The sequence below is a fragment of the Mirounga angustirostris genome, unplaced genomic scaffold, assembly GCF_029215605.1.
Source record: "Mirounga angustirostris isolate CCGP_5_RB_7025 unplaced genomic scaffold, mMirAng1.0.hap1 SCAF_13, whole genome shotgun sequence".
In the NCBI taxonomy this organism is placed as follows: Eukaryota; Metazoa; Chordata; class Mammalia; order Carnivora; family Phocidae; genus Mirounga; species Mirounga angustirostris.
In genome coordinates this window covers 100,256,912-100,276,104 of record NW_026991721.1, presented here as the reverse complement: position 1 = coordinate 100,276,104, position 19,193 = coordinate 100,256,912, and the positions used below count along the sequence as shown (strand labels likewise).

Sequence of the window (19,193 nt, the reverse complement as noted above, 5' to 3'; positions counted from 1 at the left end):
ATCTGCCGCTTGTTGGGTCCCTGCTGGAGGAGCAGTGGCCCGACTGTGCCGCGGATCACGGTTTATGGCCACCCCGAGCTGAGAGCCCGCGCCTGGGCTCCGCCTCTGCAGCCGGCTTCCCTGCTCCGTTACCTGGGAGCCCTGCCACACTCAGGCACCCCCGGTCTTTCTGTGACCCCGAGGGTCCTGAGACCACACTGTCCCGGAGGGTTCCACCCCCCGCTTAGCCACCAGAGTGACGTCCCTCAGCGGGGCAGACTTTTAAAAGTTCCGATTTTGTGCTCCGCGGCTCTATCACTTGCCAGAAGCCGCGGACAGAGGCCCCTCCCCCGCCGTCTATCCTCCCGAATATCGCCGGGGATTCACTTCTCCGCACGTCCTACCTTCCAGAAAGTGGTCGCCCCTCTGATGAGAGAGTTGTTGCTCTTCTTTTCTTCGATCTCCTGTTGAGTTTGTAGGTGTTCAGAATGGTTTGATCCCTATCCAGCTGAATTCCTGAGAGGAGACGAAATCCAGGTCTCCTACTCCTCCCCATATCTTGACTATTTTTGATAGTCCTGATATAAACATTGGGGTGCATGTGCCCCTTTGAATCACTATGTTTGTATCCTTAGGGTAAGTACCTAGTAGTGCAATTGCTGGGCATAGGGTAGCTCTATTTTTAACATCTTGAGGAACCTCCATACTGTTTTCCGGAGTGGCTGCACCAGCTTGCATTCCCACCAACAGTGTAAGAGGTTTCCCCTTTCTCTGCATCCTCGCCAACATCTATTGTTTCCTAAGTTGTTAATTTTAGCCATTCTGACTGGTGTAAGGTTTTTCTCATTGTGGTTTTGATTTGTATTTCCCGGACGCTGAGTGATACAGAACGTTTTTTCATGTGTCTGTTGGCCATTTGGATGTCTTCTTTGGAGAAATGTCTATTCATGTCTTCTCCCCCTTTCTTGACTGGATTATTTGTTTTTTGTGTATTGAGTTTGATAAGTTCTTTATAGATTTGGGATACTAGCCCTTTATCTGATAAATCATTTGCAAATATCTTCTCCCATTCTGGAGGTTGCCTTTTAGTTTTGTTGACTGTTTCAATTTGGTAATTTCTTATAAAATTAAGCATACTTCTACCCTATGACCCACCAACTGCTAGGTATTAACCTAAGATAAATGAAAATATGTATCCACAAAAATCCTTGTACAATACTGTTCGTAACAGCTTTATTCATAATAGCTAAAAATAGGAAAGTTTGCATATCCAGCAACAGAGGAAGGGATGAACAAATGGTGATGTATCCATGCAATGGAACACTGCTTTCGATGAATACAGCACAGGACTGTAAATGTACTTTCTCTTCCTTATGATTTTCCTATAACATTTTCTTTTACTCTGGCTTCCTTTATTGTAAGAATACAGTATATAATACATATACAAAATAGGCATTAAACAACTGTTCATGTTATCTGTAAGGCTTCTGGTCATCAGGCTGTTAGTAGTTAAGTGTTTAGGGAGTCAAATGTTAACGTGGATTTTTGACTGCACAGGGGTTTGGCACCCCAACCCCCACATTGTTCAAGGGTCAACTGTAATTCCATGTATATCAAGTTCTAGAACAGACAAACTATACTATTATGTTAGACAGAAGTCAGAACAGTTATTATCTTTGCTTGGAAAGAATAGGAAGACTCTTGACCAGAAAGGGACACCTTTTATTGAGTGAAAGAAATATTCTCTCTGCTAAATGCAGTGGTGGTTACCCAGATGTATAGATTTCTCAAAAGTTAAAATCTGTACATCTTATTGTATGTAAATCCTGCATCACTTTAAACAAAGAGGAAATAGACTTTTTTTTCTCTCAAAGCCCAACTCTTGCAAACCAAAACTTTGGCTTTCAAAGCTATTGATTTGTGCTCTGATTTTAAAAATAAAACATTTAGGAAATAAGTTGATTTTGTTGTTGTTCAAGACTGTACATGCCTTCTGAAGGTGGCTAGTATGAAAAGCTATTACTAGAGGGGCAATAGTCAGGCTGGGGTTAGGTGTACACGGGAGCATGGAGGTGGCAGAAAGTCAGTGTGTCACTGATGTGGTCAGTGTGATAAGACATAATCTGCTCACAGCCTAGTAGGAGAGACGGATCATAAAGATGCAAACAAATAGTAAGGTGTAATTATAACTTCTGCTAAGTGCTATGACTGACATAAATAAGGTGTAATGATAAAGAATAATTTTGGAGGGAAGACTACTTAAACAGAAGTACTTCTCTGATTTTCTTCTCATTAGGAGTTCATATATTCTTTTTTGCATGCTTATTAATTTTCAATTGGATGGTAGTTGTGAATTTTATTTTGTTGGGTCTAAGATATTTTTATATTCCTGCAGCTATTCTTAAGCTTTGTTCTGAGATACAGTAAAGTTACTTGGAAACATCTTGATCCTTTTGTTTCTTGCTTTTAAGCTTCCCTAAGTGAGGCCAGAGTAGCATTTTGTCTAGGACTAATTGTGCTCCACTTCTGAGGCAAAATGCTTTTGAGTACACTACTTACAGCCTGCTCAATGCCCCAGTAATTATGAGGTTTCCCACTCTGGCTAGTGGGAAAAGAGACAATTCATGGTCCTGTGTGATCTCCAGTGATTGTTCCCTCATTATGAGTGCTTTTGTGGTGCTTTTCCCAGCCTCGGACAGTTTCCTCACATGTATGAACTGATTAGTACTTGGCTGAAGACATGATGGGACCCTCTACAGATGATCAGAGTTGTCTCCCATACATTCTCTCTTCTCCCATAATTTGTTCTAAGAACCCTAGCTCCTTTGGCCTCCCTGGACTTTCTGCTGTGTCTCCTCAACTCAGGGAGTCCTTGACATAGAAAGCAGTAGGGAGTAAGCTGGGGTAGTGGAGGGGTCCTTTCTTTTGTTTCCTATCACACTGGGATCACAGGGATCACTTTCCTTAGTTGCTTGATGTCCAATGTCTTAAAAATAATCATTTCATATGTTTTGTCCAGTTTTTTTTTTAAAGATTTTATTTATGTATTTGACACAGAGAGAGCACAAGCAAGGAGAGCGGCAAGCAGAGGGAGAGGGAGAAGCAGACTCCCTGCTGAGCAGGGAGCCCGATGCGGGGCTCGATCCCAGGACCCTGGGATCATGACCTGAGCCGAAGGCAGACGCTTAATGACTGAGCCACCCAGACGCCCCTGTTTTGTCCAGTTTTTAACTGTTTCTGATGGGAAAGCAAATCTAGTCACTGTTACTGCATCTTAGATGAAAGCATTCCAATTTATATTTTTAAAGACTACTTTGCTCTGTGAAGAATAAACCAGAGGGCAAGTTATTTCTCTGAACATCAGGTTTGTCTGTTTCTTAATCAGCAAAATGTAGGCAATATTGGTAAAGTTGACCTCATAGTGCTATTGTGAAAATTAAATGAGATAGTATATATGATGTGTAAAGAAGATTAATTGCACCTTTTCTCCATGGTGTAAAGATGATAAATAATTTAAAGAATATCCATTTTATATCCCCAGGTATTAGCACTCAATGAATGTTTGTTGTTGAAAATCCGGTCTGCTTGTAAGATGGCAAAATAGTCTACCCAACAATGACATCAAGATGTCAAGTCAAATAGAATTGGTTAAAAAAACAGCGGCAGCATATGAATACCTATTACTCTGATAAATCCTTACAAGAGGGGCCCACCAGAGATGGAGGAATCCCCAGGGAATTATGACCAGGCTAAGGGGTCAAACCCAGAGGGACCTTTCACAAAAGTTTGCTTGTAGGCTCGAAAGACCTCTGTTGGACAGTCCAGCCATCCTGGAGCCACCTACGGTGAAAACATTAGCAGAAATAATATTTGTTTATTATTACTTCAGAGTCTCTAGAACAAAAATGCTCTAAGAGAAACACAGTTAAGGACATAGCTGTCTGTTGTCAGGACAGGGGAAAAGAGAGAGATTGTCGGAATTTTAAAATCAGAGTCTTAGGTTTTTATAGTTCTTGACTATATGAGCACACATGAATCCTCTTCTTTTTTATACAGAAGAATTGATTCCCACTTCTCCTTGTCCTGCCTAAACAAATGGCTAAAAGAAACCCCTTTCATGTCCAGCTACACTGCAGGAAATGCCTGCTCTGATCTTAGGCTGTATCACTTCCAACATTAGCAGTCTTGAGCCAACTCTAAGATAAGCAGTTATTAAACAGTTTATCAAGTAGCTTCCAAGAGGCTTCCCTTTGCTGTTTATGTTGGAAAGTTGTTTCTCAGACCTCAGATTATATTTGCTCTAAGCTGTGTTTGTGGTCAGAGCCCTTACTGAGCCAACGTAGCTTACTGCAAGGTTTCACATCTAGGAGAGCTTGTTTGGGGTACATTTTCATTTTTTTAAACAGAAATGGGTGATTAGCAAATCCCACAATGAGGTAAGTCTCCAGCTCAGTCCCCCAAATGTTTACTAGCTACTTTTTGGCTGCTGGAATACTTATCATAATAAGGAAAACCTTCATCAAATCAGCAAAGGTTTTCAATTGCAGTGTTTAGTTTCCCTCTTCTGAATTCATTCTGGCTGTCTCCATCAGCCCCGGCATCTGGATGCAAAGAACAAGGGCATGGAATAAACTGCCCCCCCTTTTTTTTCAGTGAAAGAGAAAGTTACAAATAATGACATGTTTTTCTAGCTTTAGAATTCAACAGCTTAGCTAATAAAAATGAGCATATTGTTGTGTCTCTAGCCAAAGTGATCTAATTCCCAGAAAATAGTTGATCATATCTGCTGAACTGGTCCCACTCCCTGCTATATTTTCTATTTCAATCCTCACTTTGTTCATGAAGCAGCGGTGATGATTTAGAGTGACATGCTGTTGCTATGGAATCTTATTTCTCTCTGCTTTTAGTCTATTGAGGACTCAGGAGCTCTTAAATATCTTTGCGTGAGTTATTGCTCCAACGCCCTGAAGTGTTGATGCGCTGGGCGGCTGTTCAAACCCAAACTCAAAGCAGGGATGGTGACAGAGTCACAGGATGGGGTTAGACAGTGTGGCACGTAAAATAAAAATCAGGCAAATATGGAAGTCGTGGCCTGTTACTTTATCTGGGAGGATTTTGATGATTTGAGCATTACCATGGTGGTTAGGGAAGGTTTTAGCCCCAGCGTTACAGTTGTTCATGATTTATTCCATGTCCGGCACTCTGCATTCCTCCTCTTGCCAGATTTTCATAGGGAGAAAATCGATCTTCTTGTAACCTGGCATCTTGTATCCCTACACCTAAAGGAGAGGTTCAGCTCCCTTGCCCTGATGCCTCACTGTCCCCTCACTGAGGGATTTGTAGCAGTTCACTAGAATGTCATCTCCATGAGGATAGAGACACTGTCTATCTAGCACTCTCAGTGGGGATTTAATATGGAACAGATGATAAATCAATATTTGGTTGAATGGCTTAATAGAATTATAGAAGCTTATTATTGAAAGGGAGCTAAAGCACTGCTGATTCTACTTTCCAGCCATTTCAAGTGTCTCTCCCACAAAATTATGACAGTTAGTTTTATATCTTCTGGAACCCATGCAGCCATGAGGACCCCTCCCCCCCAGTACTTAGAAGGCAATCCATTCCATTCAGAAGTTTCATCTTACATAGAATCACAACTTATCTCCGTGCATCTTCCCTCCTTAATTCTTGTCCTTCCTTCTAGAGCCTCTCTCTTTCCCCTGACAGTGTTTCGGGTAGCAGGAGATGGCCTCACAGTTAGCCGTGGAGCCCAGATGGGGTGAAGCAGAGTATAGATGGCTGCGTAGGTATCACCCATACAACCAGCAAGGAGAGCAGCTGATTCTTAGGATGGTGTTCAGACCTACCACTTTTAAACATTGCATGATACTAATGGAGTAATTAGGATTCATTATACTGCAAGAGGTTACTGGCCTTAGGGGGGGGAAAATCTCCATTTTAACTTGGCCTGACACAAAGCTTTGAGGGACCCAGATTCTCAAGGAACTATATGTTAATTTTTGATCAGGTAAAGACCTTGGAATTGAAACTTTAATTAATTAATCATACAGCTCTTTTTTTAATTGAGTATCTACTCTGTACCATCACTTAATTTTCTTATGTTAAGGCTATACTACTAATCACTAAGATTTATGAAGTGCTAAGTGCTCTGCAAATGTTATCACACCAAATTCTCATGACAAACTTATGAAGAAGGTTGTATTATTATCCTCGTTCATATAAGAGGAAGTTTAGTTTCAGTGAGGGTAACTAGTCCAAGGTCACCAGCAGGAATATCACAGGGTCAGGCCTCAAGCTCAGGTCTGTCTGACACTAAAGTGTTCTTAACCTCCAGCCCATATGTTTCTAATGAGAAATAAATTCTTGTGGAGAAAAAGAAACCCGAGGTTCAGTTTGTCTTCATGTACCTTACAGTGCCTTATACACAATCAATACTCAATAAGTATGTGTTGAATAAATAAACACATTTGGTGAGGCTGGCCCACTTGTCAAAGCATGATCCACAACTTAACAATTTTGCTTCAGACTTCATCTCTGTGAAATGAGGGAATTGGGCTGAACGATCTCCAGGCTTCCTCCCCGTCTTAGGAATGCATGCTGCTGGTCTAGGAATGAGGATGAAGTGGAGTTTAATAGCCCAGACAAGAAGGAAGAGCATGGCGTGAGGAGCATCCTGAGCTAGTGCCACATTCTTGTAAACAGAATGTTCCCTCTGCCCAAAATACCCTTTCCCCACTTGCTCACTTGGCAAATGTCCAATGGTCAGCTCCACCAGTCTGCTCCTGCCCCTCCCCTCCGTGAAGCTGTCCTTGACTTCTCCCTCAACACTCCCTGCCCTACATACACATGCACATGCACGCATACACACACACACACACACACAGTTATTTCCTCCTCAGGGCCCCCAACTACACTGTGTGTGATTTGTGGTTACTTGACTGTGGGTCTGTCTCTCCATCCTCACTCCAAAGACTGAGCTTACTAAAAACAAAAACTACCTCCTGTTCATGTTCAGGCCCCATTATAGAGCCTGGCATGTAATGCAAGCCTTCAATAAATGTTTTTTGAGTGGCTGAATGAATTAGCAGGCCATGTGTAGAGGGAGCAGAAGGGAAACCATTTGACCTTACTAGAATTCAGGCCAGAGAACAGTGAGAAATCGAACTCAGTAAGATAGGGGGAAGCTGTGCTGGAAGTCCAAGAAGGGGTGTTGAGGCTTGGTGCCCCAGGTGACACCCCGGTATCATGCTTACATAGGGAAGTGACAGTAAAAAGAAGAATTATATCAGGAAGATTAGTGTAGACACGGTTTCTCATTAAAAAAAAATGAGTAAAAGTAATGAACTTGCTTTCTTCCTTGGCATGCTCTAAATAAATTCATATCTCATTTATTATATCTGACATTTACGTGCATAAAAAACACAGAATAGTCTCATTTAGAGGTGTCTTCCTTATTTTATTTTAATAAACAAATTTTTAACAAATTATAACACAGTAAACAAACATCTCACCTAGAATAAACCAAGTTTGCATAAGTCCAAACAGTTGTTCATAGCATATGTAGCACCTAGCTCAGCGCCTGGCACATATTACGTGCTCAATTAATATTCACTGAATGTCAAGTTGATACTGCACGGTGGTTGCATTCATTCTGGTTGTTTGCACAAATGGAAAATAACAGCAAGTCCCCAGATGTAAATACGGTGATTATTTTAGAAGATTAAAAGATTAAAAAATAATTAAAGATTGAAAGATCTTTACCGCTTGTGTTTGGAATATAGAACATATATGTATATATATATATATCAATATGTTTGTCTTTTTAATGCTCTGAGCTGTAAAATGATATTAAAATAAGTGCAGATGAGAGAGCACATGTGAAATGACTACAGTAGATGGTGGCTCAGGAAAGCATTCATCACCAGCCAGACAACCTACACCTGGTACAAGCAAATGAATGGGTGACGTTTCTTTAAAAGCCAAACAAGTCCCTTTATGCTGGGGCATCTTTTTTTTTTTTTGCCAATTAAATACAGTTTTATTTAAGACTGCATTTTCCACTTAACAAACAGTGCTTATAAAGTGCAATGTTTATTTCCTTTCCCTGTGCACATATCCCATATTCAAGTATCAAGAATGCCCAGTTTATTTACTATAGCAGCTCAACATTAAAACTGCCATGGAGTTTGCTACAAATTTGGGTCCTTTGAATATTTTGTGTGGAACAATGCTAGACCTATTCTCAGGTTGGCTTAATCAACCTCTTCGATGGTGGGTCCAGAGGAGGCACCACCAGAGGGAGGAGCTCCACCACCAGGGAAGCCTCCAGGCATTCCTCCTGGCATGCCCCCGGCGCTCTGGTACAGTTTGGTAATGATAGGATTGCAGACTTTCTCCAGCTCTTTTGCTGGTGTTTAAATTCTTCCTTCTCTGCAGTCTGGTTCTTATCAAGCCAATTGATGATTTCATTGCACTTGTCAAGAATCTTCTGTTTGTCCTCATCACTGATCTTGCCCTGAAGGTTTTCATCTTCAACAGTTGCTTTCATGTTGAATGCATAAGACTCAAGTGAATTCTTGGAAGACACCTTGTCCTGCTGTTTCTCATCTTCAGCTTTGTACTTCTCAGCTTCCTAGACCATGCACTCAATGTCTTCCTTGCTCAAGCGGCCCTTGTCATTAGTGATGGTAATCTTGTTCTCTTTTCCTGTGCTCTTATCCACAGCAGAGACATTGAGGATACCATTAGCATCAATATCAAAAGTGCCTTCAGTCTGAGGAACGCCGTGAGGGGCAGGAGGTATGCCTGTGAGTTCGAACTTGCCAAGTAGGTTGCTATCCTTGGTTAGGCACGCTCACCTTCATACACCTGAATAAGCATACCAGGCTGGTTGTCAGAGTAGGTAGTGAAGGTTTGTGTCTGTTTGGTAGGAATGGTAGTATTACACTTGATGAGAACAGTCATGACTCCTCCAGCAGTTTCGATGCCAAGAGAAAGTGGGAGTGACATCTAACAGCAGCAAATCTTGAACATTTTCAGATTTGTCTCCAGAATGGATGGCTGCCTGGACAGCTGCACCGTAAGCAACAGCCTCATCAGGGTTGATGCTCTTACTCAGTTCTTTTCCGTTGAAGAAATCTTGTAAAAGTTTCTGAATCTTGGGGATATGGGTAGAAGCACCCACCAGGACAATATCGTGGATCTGAGACTTGTCTAGCTTGGCATCCCGAAGGGCTTTCTCTATGCTGGGGCATCTTAAAGAAGCTGGCCCTGGAAAACAATCCAGTCCCTTCAAGTCCATTGGTGATGGTAGCTTAGCCATGTTTACCCAGGTGGTAGGCCATATTACCATATAATTGCATCATTTTGCAATCTTGGGATTTAAACTCACTAGCAATTTCAGAAGGCAAAAATTTCTCACTAACTTAAGAGCAGAAGGGCATACTTGTGCATGCGTGTGTGTGCATGTGTGTGCACACGTGTGTGTATGTGTTTCAAAATGATGAGAGCCTAGGAGGGCTCTTCTATGATATTTGGGATCTGATTTCCTCGGTGACTAAGCATGATGCTATTAGACAAACAATATGTGATGTTGCCCTAATACAGTGCATAATGATCTCATTTGGACCACCTATGAATCAACATTTATGCCTAGGAAAGGCTGAGGTTTTTATCTTGAGTCCCAGATTTTTATAAGGATTTCCATAATTGCACAGCTCTGCTGATGGCTTATCTCTCTCTGTGGGGGGGGCTATGCAGTCCTCCAAAGCTTGGCTTTCTTATGCATATTTATCACTTTTCAATTTATAGCTAATTGCTAGGATATTACTTCAGAAATAAGTGGAAATCAACCCCAGTTTCCTGTGCTCTCATCTACAGCGAATGTGTACAGGAAACGAAGGACTAAGGAGAGGTGGCAGGCTCTTTCCTTATATTCAGAAACCTTGTCATAATATAAATTTTAGCCAGAAATTGGATTTTACATAACAGGGGTTTGAACCAAGTCCTAGTTATTAAAACCCTAAAAGATCTCATGATAGCAGTGCCTCATTTCTTGTGTGTATTCTACAAGCGCTTGTAAATTTGGTAGGTGTATCTGAATTGTGTCAAAAGGATCCCATTCCTCACTGATGTTCATGTATATTTCAAGGATAACTTATCTTCATTCCTGATTTTGATCTTCCATTGCTAGTGGCTTCTACCTCTCTGGATTAATCTTCCAGGCTAGTTTCAAGTAGAGTGTAGCGAAAAAGAACTCGGGCTTTGGAACCTGTGAATGTTCATCGGGATGCTCATTAAGTATTTGATTCTCATACGAGGTGTGGGAGATTTTCACCTCTCTGCTGCCCTGAAGGTAAGGATGTCCATATGACTATGTTTGTTCAAGGGCTCAGGCCCTTGGACAAATTATAGAACTTCTTCCACCACCTCAGAGAGTCACGTGAGAATTAGAAGTATGTGAGCAACATGGTTGGCCCAGAGAATGTGTGTAACAATGTTTATCTCCTTGGTGTTTCCCCTTCTTCTTTTATCTGTGAGGAGGGAGCTGGTACCTTGTTTATCACCTGATTGTGTCATGGAGGAGAATATAGAATGGGCTATAGGGGTGCTTGAATAAATAACTGAATGCATAAAAGCAGTTAGCTGTACCTAGAGAGTGACTTATTTAAGAGATCCATTAGCCATCATTTTGCAATATGAACATTCTTTTATTCTGCATGTTTCCTCACGTCAGGCTTTCCAAGACATAGGCAAAGAGACAGGCTGGATGAGAAGGAGAGGACATACTTCTGGGATTTTGACTGCGGCTCAGCCAGTTGCTAGCCCAAGTGACCCTGGACTGAATGGGACAATTTGTAGCATCATGAGCAGAGGTGACAGTGGCCCACTGACCTCCACATCATCCAAAGCTCTTCTGGAGTCCCGAGCTCTGTTTGGAGCATTACATCGGGGAGGAACATTGACATACTTGGAATGCAGGTGAACAGGAGTAAGAATGAAGGCAGATCCAGATGCTGAGAAGTCAGGAAGCCCCTGTTTCCTGCTCTCAAGTCCTTGTACTGTTGTAAGGTGAACTGAACAGAAACTATTTTGTTCTCAGTACTTTAGTGGACAAAGTGAGTAAAAATGTTGCCATCCGATCAACTAGAGGCTGTACTATGACCCAAGGACATGGCACATGGCGTTTTTCATAAGAGCAATAACATCCTCACTCACTTGCTTAGAAATCATAGAGGGAAAAGCCAACCTGAAATTATCTAGCAAACAGGGAGATGGAAAATCAGGGATATGGAATTTTGTCCCCCCTGCCCACCCCCGCCCATTTCATCATAGGCAAAGGCAGAAGGGAATAAGCTTTTTAGAAAAGAGGAAGAGGGGCGCCTGGGTGGCTCAGTCGGTTAAGCGACTGCCTTCGGCTCAGGTCATGATCCTGGAGTCCCTGGATCGAGTCCCGCATCGGGCTCCCTGCTCTGCAGGGAGTCTGCTTCTCCCTCTGACCCTCCCCCCTCTCATGTGCTCTCTCTCATTCTCTCTCTCTCAAATAAATAAATAAAATCTTTAAAAAAAAAAGAGGAAGAGAAGGCTGGCTGCAGGGGCAGAGAGGAGGGAGTTAGGAGCCGTGCAGCCAGGGACCTCCTCTGTAGACATCTGCTGCGCGGGAGGCTGGAGGAAGCATTGAGATACCAGGGGGAAGCGACTGTAGAGGTGGGCTCAGTGCCAGGGTGCCCGAGCTCATACAGACAAAACCAGGATGGAACTGATGAGAAAACAGAACCTTCCCGATTAATTAAGGGCAGAAGGATCAGATCAAGAAAAATTGGTTTCAAAGGCTGGCCTAAGATCTTGAGACCAAAGGCTCTATGTAAGATATCTTAAGATGAAATTTATTCGTTAGGCCTTTAATTGTCTCCACTGTATACTTTGTCCTCTGAGTAACTCTCACATGATGGAAAGGTAGCTTTTACCACATTCAAGACAAGAGGTCCAGAAAGAAGTTACTAAAGCTGTTTATTCATGAATCCCACCATAAGCACTGAACACCTGTTATGTGCCAGGCAACAAGTTAGGTATGGTGATACAGAAATTAAAGTCGAAGTCTGGGTCCTAAAGGCTGTCACAGTCTAGTGAGGGAATGGATTCAGAAATAGGTAATTAGACTGTAATATAGCATGTCAGTAGCAATGATGGAGGTGGGCCCAAGGGATTCTGGAAGCATCTGGGAAGAGCACTAGCCCAGGGGAAATGAGGAGCAATAGGTGGGAAGGCCAGGGAAGAGATGACCTATGAGCAAGTCTTAAAGGATGAACAAAAGTCAGCCAGGCAGCCAGCAGGAGCCCAGCAGGATGGTGCATGTGGTTCCTCAGGTCCGCAAGGGGCAAAGCTAGAGGCAGGAGGGGAGACTGGGGAGGGCCCTTGATGGGGCTTGGACTTCACTGAGGAAAACGGGGAGCCATTAAAAAGGCTTTTCTGTGGAGAAGTGACACTTTAAGCTTTTCACAAATATTCTCTTTAGGAACGTGGCTCTGGGGGTTGAGGAAAGTGGATCTGAAGGGGGTGAGCGGAGGCAGGAAGATCAGTCAGAGGCTGTGGCTGTGGCCCACAGGAGATAGGACGGGGGCCAATCTACAGTCACGGAGCTGGCAAGAGATCCTGGACCAAAGTCGCAGAATGAAGTGAACCTCGAGTCCTTTCTTGGTTGGTTTATTGATCCCATTCTTTCAACAAACAACTGGAGTGACATTTATGGTGGGGTAGGGGGATGGTGGAGGGGCAGCTCTGACCAGAGGTCTGGTGTTTGTCACATTTCTGTCCCCTGCTCAGAGAGGCACTGAGTGGAATCTTCCTTTCTGATGCAAGGGTAGATGGTGGCTGGAGGGAACCTCATGTCCTGGAACATGCCTGGCTCACTCCATGGTTCTTGCTGATGCAATAGAAAATTTCTCTTTCAAAGACAGTGGCTGGAATGAGTGCTCCCAGGAGTTCTCAGGCCCTCAGGCACCCAAGGGGTAGAGGAACAAGGATAAACATGGCTGCCACCCGTCCAAAGGTGAGCATAGGGGTCATTTAGACCCATACTGACTTCAAGCTCAGTGTTCTTTGGGATGCTGTAACTAGTGGGAAGCCAGCAACCCCACCCTTTTGGGGACTGTGTTTCCTCAGGGTGGACCAAGAGAGATGCAAGGCAACGGCTGTGTCAAGGAGGGAAACACTTCGGTTCTTCGGGCAAAGAAGTGGTGGTGGTAATGGGGGGAATGCCTTTGCCTTCCATAACGAATGCTTGCCATCTGTTTCTCCCTTTTCCTAATTTGTCTCTCACTCCCCAAGGTGCTTGTGCTTAGGAGAGAAGGCTCCACCGGTGGGCACAGGCTCCACAGATGGGCCCCTCTGGCTCCAGTGGTACACATGAGCCTGGAGGGACCTACATTTAGTGTTGGCTCTGCCCAATAGGCTCTATTCCTTGGTGCTGGGGTTGATCCCTGATGGCATTTTGGGGTGTGACCAAGGGAAGCAGTACAACCACAGAACACACAGAGGTGTAGAGGGGAGGAGGATGGGCAGAATTAAACTGGAGAAGTGAAGATAGTAGGGGGGGAAGGAAAATACTTCTTCCCTGTTACCCAAGTATTGATGCCACCAAGTTTTCTGGAGCATTAGTTGTGTACAACTACCCTGGCAATTATTTAGGAAGGGCAGCGGTGTTCTAGCTCACACCTTAAAATAAGACCAATTTCTGCTTGCGAATAGCTAATCATTGAGCGCTGCACTTCTGTGCCCTGATCAGTCCCCAAATGTCTTTCTATTATCACAGAAGCTCAAAGAAGGAATGCACAGAGAGTCTATTACTATTTTTATAGCTAACATTCATTAGACACTCACTTGGAGCCCAGCGTACGAATCTGTTCTTGTCAGTGCTGTTAATGACCCCCTATCCCCAGAGCTGGTGGACACTCTTCTCCATCCTCATTTCACTTAGCTTCTCAGCAGCACTCTTCAGTGACGCATCCTGCCTTTTGACAAGTCTCTCCTATCTTGGTCCTGAGACTCGGCTCTCTCCCCGATGGCCTCCTACCTCCCGTGCCTCCTCTCAGTCCATCTGCTTGTTCTGCTTTCTGCACCCGAACTCCTGCAACTCCCTCTCTTCTCTCTCCACAGTTTTAGGCTAGGCGATATCATCCCTTCGTATGGCTTTAGATGACATGAATGCTGATGGCTCCAGAATCTGGATCTCTTGCTAAGATCTCTCTCTTCCATACTCACATCTGAGCACTGACTTGACGCCTCCACGACTTGTCCCACAGATGGATGTAACTTGTCCAAAATCCAACTGTTGATTCCCTTCCTCTCCAAACAAGTTCTCCCAGCATGGTCAGCATCTTGACTTCTCTCCGCTCCTCACATCGTCAGCATGTTTGGCCAATTTCATCTCTACTCGTGTCCATCTCCTGCCCCCACCCCTCCCCGCTTCCATCCTCTCTTCTCTGGATTTCCGCAGTGGTTTCTGAGCTTCCCGTACCCATCCCTGTCTCCCTATCAACCATTCTCCACACAGCAGTCAGAGTGGTTATTAAAACATGTAAAACAACTCATGTCACTCTGCTTCTGAAAGTCCTCCAGGGGCTTTCTTTGAACTTAAAGTAAAATACAAACTCCTTCCTTTAGCCTTCAGCGTGGCTTATGCGTGCTGCTTCTCTTCCGTGCCTCCTCTCTTTGCTCTTTCTGTCCCAGCCACTCACATGCTATTAGTTGCTGGAAGGAGCTGTTTTTCCTGACCTCAAGGTCTTTGCACATTCCTGGAATGCACCCCCACTTGTTCTTTCCATGCCTGGGTACTTCTCATGCTTTAGGCGGCAACTTACCTGTCACCTGTCCTCAGGGAAGCCTTCCTTGATCTAAAAGAGATCTCTGCTCTCATTCTTTATCGAAGAATCCTGTTTCTTTCTTTCATGGTTCTAATTACAGTTTAGAATGGTTTTCGTCTCTTTGTTTGGTTATTTGTCTTCTTGATAAGCCTTGTAAACATGAGTGTTCTGTTCACCTTTTTTTATCCCCCACCACTAACACAGTGCGTGTGATAAGTGCTCATATATATCTGTTGAATGAGAGTGTCAGGCCTGCAGTAAGCCCTCTATGTATGTTATTGTAATTAATGTTCATAAGAATTCTGAAAGATAAATACTTTTCTAGTCCCATTTTATGAACAAGAAAAACAAGGCTTACAGGTGTGAAATAATTTGCCCAAATCCACAGAGCCTATAGGCGAAGAAGCTAGGATTTGAACTCAGAATGTCCAACTGCAGGACCTGAGTGCTCACCCCCTTCCCTTCCTCGCCGCTGGCATATGCAGGAGGTTGTGTAAGAGGGAGAAAGGAAGCTATTGGGTCTCCAACATTAGCTCAGTCATACTCTGACTTATAAGATCCTGACATAGAGATCTTGGCTCCTTTCTCTAGTCTGCTAAATCACCTGTTTCAGAGCATTTAAGAAAAAAATACACAAAAAGGAGTTCAGCAGCTTGGGGTCTGAGTTCAGTTTGGAGCCAAGAAACCATTTAAACCCATCTTGCCTTTGCTAGCTCACTCTAAGTCCCCTAAGCTGGCCACACATTGCATCTGGTCCTTGGGACTGGATCCTGCTTCATCTCTCCATATCTACATTGAAAAGAACTGCTCACCCAAATGGGCACTCTGTGATAGATAGTTCCTTGTGGCTCAGTTTCCGCAGCTGTGGAGTGAGATGCCTAAAGCATATTCACTTCCAAGATGTCCGTATGGCTCCATCACTAGCCCGGAGAACAACTCTGGGCGGATTAGAAAACAGCACCCCTCGATGTCCACCAAAATGCCAATGACCTTTTTATTGTAGAAATAGGAAAAGTCATCCTAAAATTCATGTGGATTCTCAAGGGATCCTAAATAGACAAAATAATCTTGAAGAAGAAGAACAAAGTTGGAAGTCTCATATTTCCTGATTTAGAAACTTACTGCAAAGCTATGATAATCAAAACAGTGTGATACGGCATAAAGACAGACTATAGACCAATGGAATAGACCAGAGAGCCCAGAAGTAAACACTTGTGTATATGGTCAAGTGAGTTTTGGCCAGAATTTTTTTCCAGAATGCATTTTGCCCATGCCAAATGAGAAATACAGCTCCTGGGGTATCTGTGGACCCTGCGATCACGCCTAGAGTCTCCTTTGCAGCACCAACAGGGAAGAAACCCTACATGGGGAAGAATATAGGAGGAGCACTTTGCTCTAGACCTACTTCATTTTTCAAGTAGTCTAATTTAAACCCTAAGATTGTGGTGGTGGTGAGAGGGCTTAACAACGGATGTAAGGTACTTTATCACCTAACACGAAAATCCTCATACTGAGAGAGAAGAAAAGAAAATCTCCTTTCAAGCCTCCTTCCCCCTCAAGCTTGCCTTCCTGTCCTTGTCCTGTTATCACACTGCTCCTCAAATGAGTGGTCTACATTCCCTGCTTCTCCTTCCTGGACAAGCCACCCTTTCGTTCCTGGGACAGTTATGTCTTCCTTTCCACGATTCCATTAGGCTCTCTCAGAGACGGCTAATGACTTTCCAACAGTCAAATCCAGGGAACTTTTAAATTGTCATCTTCTTTGTTTCAATTCTTTATCTCTCTGACCACATTTTCACTACTCCTTAGCTTGTGTGTTCTCTTTAGCGCACATCACCACAAGCATACTAGATATTTATCAATTTCTGTCTTCCCCATAAGAATGGAATAATGGAGGTGAAGATTTTATTTTGCCCACTGCTCTATCCCCAGTGTCTAGAGCAGTGCCAAGCCCTTAGTTGATACTGAGTATTTGTTGAAATGAATGAAAGGAACTTTGACATCTTCCTCTGCCTCAGAACCCAATCTTCAGAAAGTTCTTCAGTTCTGCTGTTTTTGTCTTAGAAATATTTCTCAAATCTGTGCTCCTGTTGGCTTTCTTTCCTACCACACTGCCTTAGATTAGGACCTGTCACCCCTTGCTGAGCTGCCATCATAGCCCATTTTCTGCTTTACCAAGGAAGCTTCCTTTCTAAAGCACAGTCCTGAGCGGTTCCTTCCTCAGCTTCCCCCGCTGGATGTTCACATGATAGATGCTCATTACTGTGTGTCTGACAGTCTGGGACACCTGCGACTCCCTCTGGGAAAATACATCAGGGGAGGTCCACAGTTTTGTCCCATTTCAAAGTGAGGTTCAAGGAGGGACTGACACGCAGAGCTCACAGAGGTAGGCATTGATGAGTGGAAAGAGGACGAATTGGAGACAAGTGATGGATCCTGTTAAAAGAACACAGGAGAGACACATGCAGTGTGGACTGCGATGACTGTGGGGTACAATTCTAGAATGAGTCATTACAACAGAGATCAACAGCCACACAGAGCAGGGAGGGGCTGGAGAGAGAGAGAGAGAGAGAGAGAAAAGAAACACAATCATGCTAAGTCAGATAGGATTTCTACACCTGCCTACGTTAAAAAGCTAAAAATAGGGACATTTGGGGAGAAAAAATAGTGAGGAATCTTTTCATTCTACTGACATGGGCTATAAGAAGGGAGGTTTGCAGAGAAGGGTGTGTCTCTCACTCTTGGTAAAATTAGAATTAAGAAAATTTTAATTTGGGTTATCCCAGCCTTCACTTTTTTCCTTTTTCCCTCAGACTTGTTCTTTCCATCTTTCCCAGCTATCAAAATCTCTTTTTTAGGAAAGAGTCTAATACGTTAGACTTAATGTTATATGTTATAGAAGTAATTTTACATGTTAGTAGAAGCTCATATCTGAAGGTAAAGATGCTTAAATACAGCCACCGTTAAAGAAATCTATAAAGTCCACTATAGCCAACACAGGGCTAAAAAACAGTGGTTTTTCAATAAATATTTACTGAAAGATGTTCAAAATGTATTATTTATATGATCGAACTTTGGAAACCATTTAAATACCCAAGAAGGGGGAAACCACTGAAGAACCAATGATATATAGAAATATTACACTGCTATAAAAAATTTAAAAAGCCTTTTTAACAGCCTGGGAAAATGCTTATAGTGAAATGTTAGGGGAAATAAACAAGATTCCAATTGCTACTCTACTGTGTCAACTCTAAAAATCATATGCATATACAAAAGATAGAAAATCCGTGGGTATCTGTGGAATCTGGGATTTGGGGGTAATTTTAGTTCCTCCTTTCTACGTTTCTGTATTCTTGAATTACTTATAATTGGTATGAAATAATATTTTAAAAATAACGTTGGGAAGATTGATTTTGGAGAGGGAGTATTTTTTCGGGGTCCCAGAAGTCACAGCGTGTTGGTGTGGTCCTCTTGGTCTACCAGCCTCTCTGGTAATGGAGGTTGGCTGTCTGGCCAGCGGAGGATGGGTTTTTAAAGAGTAGCACAGCAGTGGAGAGTCTGACCTTTAAAGAAAAAGGGAGTACTTGGTAATACTGGTGCTTTGAACGTGGCAGCCTTCCTCTGGGAAAGTGTCACTGTGCTGGGCTAATAGGCTATTCCAGCATCTAGAACATTTTGTGCTCCTGATTCTTCCTCAGCTTTTGTTCCTTAAACACTCAAGCCTTGCTCAGGTGCTGAGACATGTTTATTTTAAACCCCCTGCTCTCCCACCCTCTTCTGTGTAAAATACAGCTGTAAGATTAACTGAAAGCCTTTGTGTGTACCTCAGTGACGTCCTACATTAATATCTTTAAGAATTGAGGTTCTGTGCCATTATAAGAAAATATTATTATCTAATATCTTGCCTATAAAGACCTAGGTAAAAAGCTCAGTGATCTTCATAAAGAGACCACAGATTTCAGCATTCATCAACAAGGAAACATTTCCTTTGGTTGTTTCTGGAAATTCCTTCTAAACATCTGCGTTTTCTTCGAACTTAAGTAGCTTCCTACCTCCTTCCCCTGAGATCTCTTGCCACTCTGTGGGAGAGTAAACTTCATAGCCAGTTTCAAACAAACAAACAAACAAACAAACAAGACCAAAACCAAACAGAACCCTGCAAGAGCAATCTATCTCCATTCCTCTCCAAATTCTAATTTCCTGCACTTCAAAAAAATATCCTAGGCTATCCTTGTGTTTCAAGGATCTTAGGATCTAAATGGAGATTCGACACTTTGAAAACCTAACCAAACCTAAGATTTTGTTTTTATTATTTACTAGTTATTAAAATAT

At 43.0% G+C, this 19,193-nt stretch overlaps 1 pseudogene; it reads right to left on the bottom strand.

Moving 5' to 3' along the window:
- Nucleotides 1-8,079: 8,079 nt before the first annotated feature.
- LOC123856590 (heat shock cognate 71 kDa protein-like) lies at nucleotides 8,080-9,322 on the bottom strand (annotated as a pseudogene).
- Nucleotides 9,323-19,193: the final 9,871 nt, after the last annotated feature.